We start from the raw sequence: 9,314 nt of genomic DNA, 5'->3' as shown, positions 1-9,314 counted from the left end.
GGTAACAGGAGCTACAAATTATAAACGGCAGGGAGGATAAGCTCTCTCTGCTTTTTATACACAGATGACCCAATAAGAATGCAGCCCCCGCACATGCAAAAATCAGCCAGTAGGCTGTTATTGGATTATACTAATTGCGCATGCGCCCGGCTGTCAGATTAGCCGAGCCACAGCAGTAAAGGATAGAAGTGTCCCGGCTGTTACCAGGGCAATGAGTGGGCAGAAGTAAAGTCCCGGTCATTATGGTGACGGCCGGGACGCCAAGGGCTGACAGGAGCGAGCCGCGTCGGCAGCAGTAGAGCCGCGGCTCGTGACACTGAATTGTTGGAAATGTGGAATCTTATTGAATGTCATTGAGCTCTTCAGTATGACCCATTTTACTAATGCATAGCCATTTTATGCATCGGTTGCAATGGCTCCATATACATTTGGCCCTGTAGTATACTTCTTAGGCCTACTGCTGGGGATTTCTGACAAAAGCCATCCATAAACCAAATAGAGCTGGAAAAAGTAACTGGAAGAATAAAATACAACCATGTTGCTACATTTAATATATCCAGCGGTCCACCTTTATTAAATGTTATTTATAATGAAATTCTTTGATTAGGTTGTTAAAACCAGACAGACAAATCTGGACTTGCAAAAGAATGGTTTAAATGGGAAAGTCTACTTTTGAACAGAAGCCTCCCCACATGGCCCTTTCACTGGAACCTTCATCATTATCAATTTGGCTCCTTGGCCAGCTATGCTAAATTTCATACAGTGAGAGATTTCAGTGCTGGGAGATTTAGAACAAGACTAGCTCTGTTACATGCTTCTAGCTTTGATAAAAGCCTGTAAGCCCCTGGTTTCCTCACCACCTGCACTGAGCTGTTGGTTCCTGGCGGAGGAAGCATGAGGATGGGTTATGCGTCCACCCACCCAGCTCTGCAGAGTTCTATTAGTGCTGTTGGTTCCGTTTTGCTGGCTTATGGATTTCAGTCTGGAAAGAATATGTTGTCTGCTTTACGGTATACGAATACTGTAGCCGTTACTTCTACATGGCCTATGGTGTCTTTGAATACTGCTTCTCAGACAGGGAACATTTTTTCTGTTTCCTCCGTTACAGGCTCAGCAGTGGGTTCATATGAACATGGAGGTCATTCCAAGCTGTTCACAAGGAAAGAAGGGAGCTTGTGGCATCTGGAGAGCCTGCTGTTAATGTGGGATTTGAATACGATAGCCCGAGGTTTGGCTCTTTATCAGACTGTGAGGTTCCAGCTGGGTCAAGGAGCAGATATGACAGGCTGATGTCTCCTTGAAAGGAAGCTTGGTGGTTCCCATCTCGGTGCCAGGGATTCAAGGGGAGGCTCGCTGGGTAGTGCAGGTGATTATGTGGTACACTGTGCGAATACAGCAGTCCTTCGGGACATTAGATGGAAGGTGCGTGATAGAATTTAAGCTGGCAGTTATTTGGATATGTTTGTGATTACTGGCAAGGCTAAAGCTGCATTGTCTACTGCTAGAGCAAGTTCAGCTATTGGTGTATTCTCTGCTTGCTCATATTCGCTGCTTGCTGAAAACAAATCTTGAGGAACATATGAATGTTGTGAAATATATTTATTTCATGCAAGGGATGTACATGCGACCCTAATGTGTCATGTGGAGGCGAGAAGATGAGGTCTTTTGCAAAAAGAAAGACTGTTTGCTCAATGAGTGCCCCAGTACAGGGGGTCCCACTCGCTAAAGCTTCTTCTCCTGTTGTTCGATCAGAGCTGCACAAATGGTTGGTGTGGTACCCCAATGTGTCAGGATGCAAACTTTTTAAAAGATTGTTTTTTTTAAAATGGTTTTAGGCTGCCTGTTAGTGGGAATGTGTGGGTTTGTTCCTCTAGGAATATACATTTAGCCCTGAAGATGCCACTTGCAGTTCAGGAAATTGTTTCCAAAGCAGTGAGTTTGGAAAGGATGAGTGGCCCTTTTTTCTGCCCTCCATTGCTAGGATTGGTTTTGTCACCAGTTGGGATAGTACCCAAAAAGGAACCCGGTAAGTTCAGGCTCATCTAGCATTTGTCCCATCCTCCTAGTATGTCTGTGAATGACATGATTATGAATGATGGGTGCAGAGTGGTGTATCAGTCCTCTGAACAGGCTTTGATGCTTGTGCAGGAGTGTGGTTTTGGTGCTTTGCTGGCGAAGCTTGTTGTGGAATCTGCCTTTAGACTTCTTCCATTGCACCCATTTTCATTCAAATATATGTTTTCGTTTGCCAGATGGGTAATATGTGGACAAATGCTTGCCAATGGGTGCACAGTGTTGTCTGCATTTTTTGAGTGTTTTAGCTCTTTTCTCCATTGGTGTATAGTTGCGGGGGATGGCTCATTATTTAGACGTCTTTTGTTTATTTGTCCGAGTGGGTCTAATATTTGCCAGGAGGTGTTGTTTTCTGCTCAGTCTTGATCCGCTTTTTTAGGAGTACCAGTTGCACTGGGCGAGACGCAGGACCCGACTGTTAAAGTGTCGTACTTGGGAATTGAAATTGATACTGTAGCTGGGTTTTGTAAGTTGTCGGAGGCCTAGGAGGCCAAATTAAGGGGAATGCTGGATTGGTTTGCAGGGCTCACAGGGTCAAGTTGAAGCAGGTTAAGTCTCTTCTCTGCCTTTTAAATTTTGCATGTTGGGTTATTACAATGGATAGGGTTTTTTGTCGAAAACTTGAGAGAGCTACTGCTGGTGTGGTTAGGGGTCACCATTTTGTTAGGCTTTCGGGTGAGATTAGGGAGGATTTAGCGAAGTGGCTTTTTTTTATTAAGGAAAGTAAGTAAAATTAATGAATAAGTTTTCTCCTGGACAAAACCATGTTGCAATGCAAAGGGTGCCAATTAGTTTATTATTTTCCACATAAGTTAAATACTGGCTGATTTTTCATCTAGCACACAAATACTTGATAGCTTCATATTTTATACTGAAATTTAAAGTTGATCTAGGACATGCCCTACCCCAACTATAAATCTATCCACACATTTTAAATTTAGCTCCCCCTCCAATACAACATAGCTTTGCCAAGGTGCAAAGTTACTCATTTTTTTGCTTTCCATTCCTTAATGAATCAGGCCCAAAATGTGATGACAGATTTATAGTTGGATTAGGGCATTTTCTAGATCAACTTTAAATTTCAGTGTAAAAATAAAGCTATTGAGTATTTGTGTACTAAATGAAAAAACAGTCAGTATTTAACTTATGTACAAAATAATAAACTAATCTGCACCCCATGCATTGTAACATGGTTTTGTCCAGGAGAAAACATGCTCCCTCTTTTCCTTACTTTCCTTAATGAATCAGGCCCATTGTATTTGCAAGAAGTCATAATCTCAACAGAAACCGCAGAAGGCCATACAGGATTCCTCTCACTAAACTTCTGTTTTTCTGCCTTGAACCAGGAATAACTTTAGAAATTGCTGAATATGGCATACATGCCAACATTTAAAACTTCTTTCCCGGGAGATCCCGGGGGAGAAGTCATGTGACAGAGAGTAGGAGGGGGCATGGTGACGTCGTCACATCACCACAGCCCCGCCCCCACTATAAAATGCTGAAATTCACAGCATTGAATAGTGGGCCAGGGCTTAATGACACAATTAAGCCCCGCCCCCGCCATCCGATAGGTTTCCCTACTCTTCTGGGAGTCCGGGAGGACTCCCCGAGATTCAGGAACCTCCCAGGAATTCCGGAAGACTAGCCAAGTATGGAATATGGCATACATATTTTTCAAACATACAAGGTAGCAGCAAGGTGCTAAAATCATATAATATTTAACATAGTAACATAGTTGATGAGGCTGAAAAAATGCACCAGTCCATCAAGTTCAACCTATTTTGGATCTCCTGCTATCCCTGACTTATATTTGAAATTAACCCAGAGTAAGCAACCGCCAATCTGTTTCAATTGTGAGAATCCTCCCAGACCCAATATTGCAGTCCTATTTTTACCCTACATCCACTACTATCCTTCATTTTAATTAACGGTCGTATCCCTGGATACACTTTTCAGCAAAACATTTGTCTAACCCTTTCTTAAACATATCTATTGAATCTGCCATCACAACATTCCCTGGCAATGAATTCCATATCTTCACTGCCCTTACTGTAAAGAACCCCTTCCTTTGCTGGTTGTGGAATTTACTCTCCTCTAACCTTAGGGGATGACCGTGTGTCCTGTGTATAGTCCATGTGGTAAAAAGTTACCATGAAAGTTCTCTGTATTGACCCTTAATCGTAGCTCCTCTTAGGCGCCTCTTTTCTAAACTAACATGCCTAAACTGGCTAACCTTTCCTCATAACTTAATGACTCCATACCCTTTATCAATTTTGTCGCCCTTCTCTAAACCTTTTCTAGTTCTTTCTAGTTCCAAATTATCTATTTTATAGAGTGGTGCCTAGAACTGTGCTGCATATTCAAGATGTGGTCTTACCAACAATTTATACATTGAAAAAATTACACTGTCTTCCTTGCATCTATGCCCCTTTTTATACATGCCAATACTTTATTTGCCCTTGCAGCTGCTGCTTGACATTGAGCACTATTGCTAAGTCTACTGTCTACGAGCACTCCCAAATCCTTTTCCATTATAGATTGTCCTAAATTAATTCAATTTAATTTATAGATTGTGTTCTTGTTTTTGATTCCTAAATGCATATCCTTACATTTATCTATGTTAAACCTCATATTCCATTTGGCCGCCCAATCCTCCAGTTTATTTAAGTCCCTCTGTAGAGAAGCTGCATCTTGCTCTGATTTTATTACCTTACAGAGTTTAGTGTCATCTGCAAAAATAGAAACTTTACTCTCTAAACCATCAATAAGGTCATTAATAAATATATTAAAAAGCAGTGGCCCCAGAACGGAACCTTGAGGTACTCCACTTAAGACTTTTGACCAATCAGAAAATGTTCCATTTATTACAACTCTCTGTTCCCTATTCTCTAACCAGTTTTTGATCCAAGTGCAAATGTTTTTTCCTAGACCTAGTTCCCTTATTTTGTAAACCAACCTCTTGTGTGGCACTGTATCAAAGGCCTTTGCAAAATCTAAGTAGACCACGTCTACTATGCTGCCCTGGTCTAAGTTCCCACTAACTTCCTCGTCGAAACTAATTAGATTAGTTTGACATGACCTATCCCTCACAAATCCATGCTGGTTCCCACTAATAATCTTATTGCGCACCAAGTAATCCTGAATACTATCCCTTAATATACCTTCCAGTAGTTTCCCCACTATTGATTTCAGTCTTACAGGTCTATAATTCCCAGGTTGTGATCTTATCCCCTTTTTAAACAACGGCACCACATCTGCTATTTGCCAATCCCTTGGTACTGAGCCTGATGTGATTGAATCTATAAAAATTAAGAATAGCGGTCTAGCTATTTCTGAGTTTAGCTCCATAAGAACCCTTGGGTGTATGTCATCTTGACCTGGAGCTTTATTTATCTTAATATTCTTCAGTCGCCTTTGAACTTTTTACTCTGTCAACTGAGTATTAATTAATGGTACAGTTTCATTTCCATTTTTATGTATTATTCCTACCATTTGTTCCTCTCTAGTAAATACTGAAGAAAATAAAGTGTTTAATACCTCTGCTTTTTCCTTAGTATCATTCACCCATCTCACTTCTTCTTAGTGGTCCTATATTATCTTTTTTAATCATTTTGCCATTTATATACTTAAAAAACTTTTTGGGGTTTGTCTTACTTTCTTTTGCAACTTGTTTTTCATTTTCTAATTTAGCCAATCTAATTTCCTTTTTGCATGTTTTATTACATTCCTTGTATCTACTGAAGGACTCCTCAGACCCTTCAGAATTAAACAATTTATATGCACGCTTCTTACTTTGCATTTCTTCCCTTACCTTTTTATTTAGCCACATTGGTTTAGACTTAATTCTTTTACATTTATTTCCCATAGGAATGAATTTATACTCAGGCTGATGTCACTATATCTCAAGCAATGCATGGAATCCAGATTTACCTTTAACTAGGAAATAAAAATGCCAGCAAAACTACATCTACCAAAAGTACAGTATCTAGCCAACTTCTATTTCTACAGATCACATGTCATTTAAAATAGATTGTCAAATTCTATCAAAGTATAGAAATGTTCTCTTTAATATTTGCATACATAAGAAATTTGTAGCTTTTGATGTAGGCATCATGCCAATCTATTATTCTTTCTAAAGCTGTCACTTTGCTATTGTTTCATTTATCAATGGTTCTCAGGGAAAATATTAATATGGTTGTGAGACACAGGAAATTGAAATTGAAATTAAGGACATTTGAGACACAGCACATATTTAAGAATGTGATTTTTTTTTTATTTGATTTTTATTTTATTTTTTTAGGTCAAATCTCTTTCTTGTGCCATTCCTCATCACTTTAACTTATTACACATACCATATCCATTTTGCTATGCAGTCCTATCTGACCACAAATCAATGCAGCTCCCATTTGACCAGTAAACAGAACTCCGAGTACATATTGTAGTAACTAATAGACTAGCAAATAGACTGCCATTGACCAGTGATTAATGCTGCAGTCATATGATCAGGAGAAGTAAACAATGCTGCTTACGCTTGATTAGTAAACTGTCCCAATGGGACAAGTAACTATACCTTGTAACTTCCTTTCTGTCACAATGAGGTATCTCCCCACCAGTCTACACCCTAAAACATAACCCCTTACACCCAATGAAAAATATTGCATTCCCAAACTTCTCACCAATTTGCTATAGCAGTTACCTTGGCTGAATTAATATGGTTTTAAAAAGTATTCTTCACCCTAGGCTCACTAGGAAAATGAGTGTGAAGTTTAGGGCAGAAATTTTTGTATCAGACGAAAGGGGTCATTTCGGAAGTTCTACATGTCCGGTCCTCCATTCCAACTATTGTTGTCATTGGTAATGATGCTGGCTGCCTCTCTCAGTAGTGACTTTCCTATGACAGCTGAGGTTAATTAAACTCTGATTGGCCATTGTGGATCAACAGATGAGAGGCAGCAAGCATCACTACCAATGCCAGTGTTAGCTGGTCTCTCCTGCTCTCAGATCCTGATCCAAGGATTAGCTGTTCTCACCACTGGTGAGAACAGCTGACTAAATCTCTCCACAAACAGTATTGATAAATACAAAGAAAGGACTGTATATTAGGAAATAATGGTGATCTATGAGTTGAGTGAGTAAATATCTGTCTGTTTTCCATCATTCGCAGTAGCAGCCAGCAGCATTTAATACTCATTTGCAGGCGGTTTTCTTATGAATAATCTGAGCCAGCTATTGAGATTTATAAATTGCTGGCAAATCTCAATAAATTGACTAGCAGAAGGTTACTGTGATTTCAGCAGGGGCATATACAGAATTTCTAAGGAATGGGGATGTTCCAAATGCTTCATTTCAGAACAAAAAAAGAAAAAAGAAATAAAAACTTGTCACAATAAAGTCTGCAGACACTTTTTTTGCAGTCAAATTGTTTTATTGTAAATGAGTTACAAAGTGTTGCGTATTCACATAGTGTAAGATATTATCTAACATGATTGAGAATCAACATTTTTATGTAAAAACAAAACATTTTTTCTAGTGATTAAAATCATTTTGCAATAAAAATATAAAAATAAACGATCAAGACACACATGTGAGGTTTGCTCAGGCCATAAATCCACCACAAACGACCTTTCAGTTTCACTGAGACCTTATACCCACAGATGTTTGAAGTGTGTTTAAAAATGCGAGATTCACATGTAGTTGTTAACGCACACCGTAAATGGCAAAGTGGAGATGTAATCTTTATGCCAGAGTGTATTTACCCTATAAACATATATATGTAAATAGACATATTTTACAGAAAAATGTTATATATTATGATATCCCCCTACCTCCCTCTTCTATCCCCTCAAAAGATATATATTCTAAGCAGAGCAGCAGAAAATGGGTTATACCACCCAACATTTCCGATCTAGGGGACAAAGGTGTCTGTCTGGACAGCGGGCAGAACCCTTAAATTGGGACATTTTTGAGATCTAAGATTGATTTGAGGGAACTGTCCTACTATCCTGTGTAAGTGGACTTTTTTCCCCAATTAGAAGAGAGTTGGGAAGTATGTTGACCCTTCAATGTAGAAAGTACCAGCGCCAGGTGTGGGGGACTTTGAATTGGGGCATTTTAGGGTAGCAGAATAGGCCGTGTGTGGCCCAGCACTTCCAAAGTTCTAGACACGCCCCTGGGGGAAGTGGCCATGCCCCTATGTAACATGACCATGCCCCCTTCTCATGCTTTGCAGTGACATGCGAACCCTGTCTCGCATCGTGAAACACATATGTTGGAAGGTACGCGATTGGTTGTGAACTGATCATAACTCACTATATGTTGCCCTTTCTATTTTCAAACTCACTGCTGATAGCTCTCCAAAGCATATTAGTGAATAATGATCTATAGTCCCTTTAAAACAAAACATGAGTGATTGAAGTGCTGTTTGCTGACAAGAATTGTCATTATAAGGCATAGCCATGCACTGGATCATTATCAGTAAGTATATTTAAAAGAAAAATTAGAGGCTGCATATTTTTAATTAAAGGATGCACATATTTTTTCTCCTTTGCAGTTTTGTCCCAGTTCCATTCTCTAAAGGGGAGCATTGGACACAGCTATTATGAACACTACACAGTTAAGTTCTCAACTTTGGAACAGCTTTTCAGACCAAAAAAGGTACACAAACATAAAGTGCTAAATTCATACAACTAGTGAAACATATATTATGAGTATATCAATGGTATACTAATATTGTAGGGCAAAATTAAAATATAATTTTTATGCTTAGTGACTGTACCATGAAAGCGAATGGGGAATGTTGTTCTCGTCACACCATAGCGATTATTCTGTTAAAGTGTTGTATGTGACATTTTGACAGTGTAATCTGCATGATGTGACATGGAAACGGTGTTTCCCATTCAGAGTGTAATTCCTAAGGTGTGACAGGGAAACAGTGTTCCCCCATTCACTTTCAGGATACTCTGAGTGAACATAACATCACTTTGCAATGCATTATAAAACTCCCAATTGACAATGACCTAGGAGTCCTTTCTTCTGTTACACACTGTGCAGTAATTAGCAGGTGGATGGGAATATAGATTGAATAGAACTAGTATTTGCTAAGGGGGCAGTGCAAAGTAAAACCATATTTCACAACGAGATAAGTTACAAAATACAACTATAAATCTTTGATTATTTATTATAAGACAAGTGGGTCTCTTCACACCTTTCAATGACAACAGTAGTGGCTGCATGGACCCTGG

The sequence above is a fragment of the Mixophyes fleayi genome, chromosome 6, assembly GCF_038048845.1.
Source record: "Mixophyes fleayi isolate aMixFle1 chromosome 6, aMixFle1.hap1, whole genome shotgun sequence".
In the NCBI taxonomy this organism is placed as follows: domain Eukaryota; kingdom Metazoa; phylum Chordata; class Amphibia; order Anura; family Limnodynastidae; genus Mixophyes; species Mixophyes fleayi.
The sequence above is the reverse complement of the archived record's forward strand: the minus strand, read 5'-3'. Positions refer to the sequence as shown.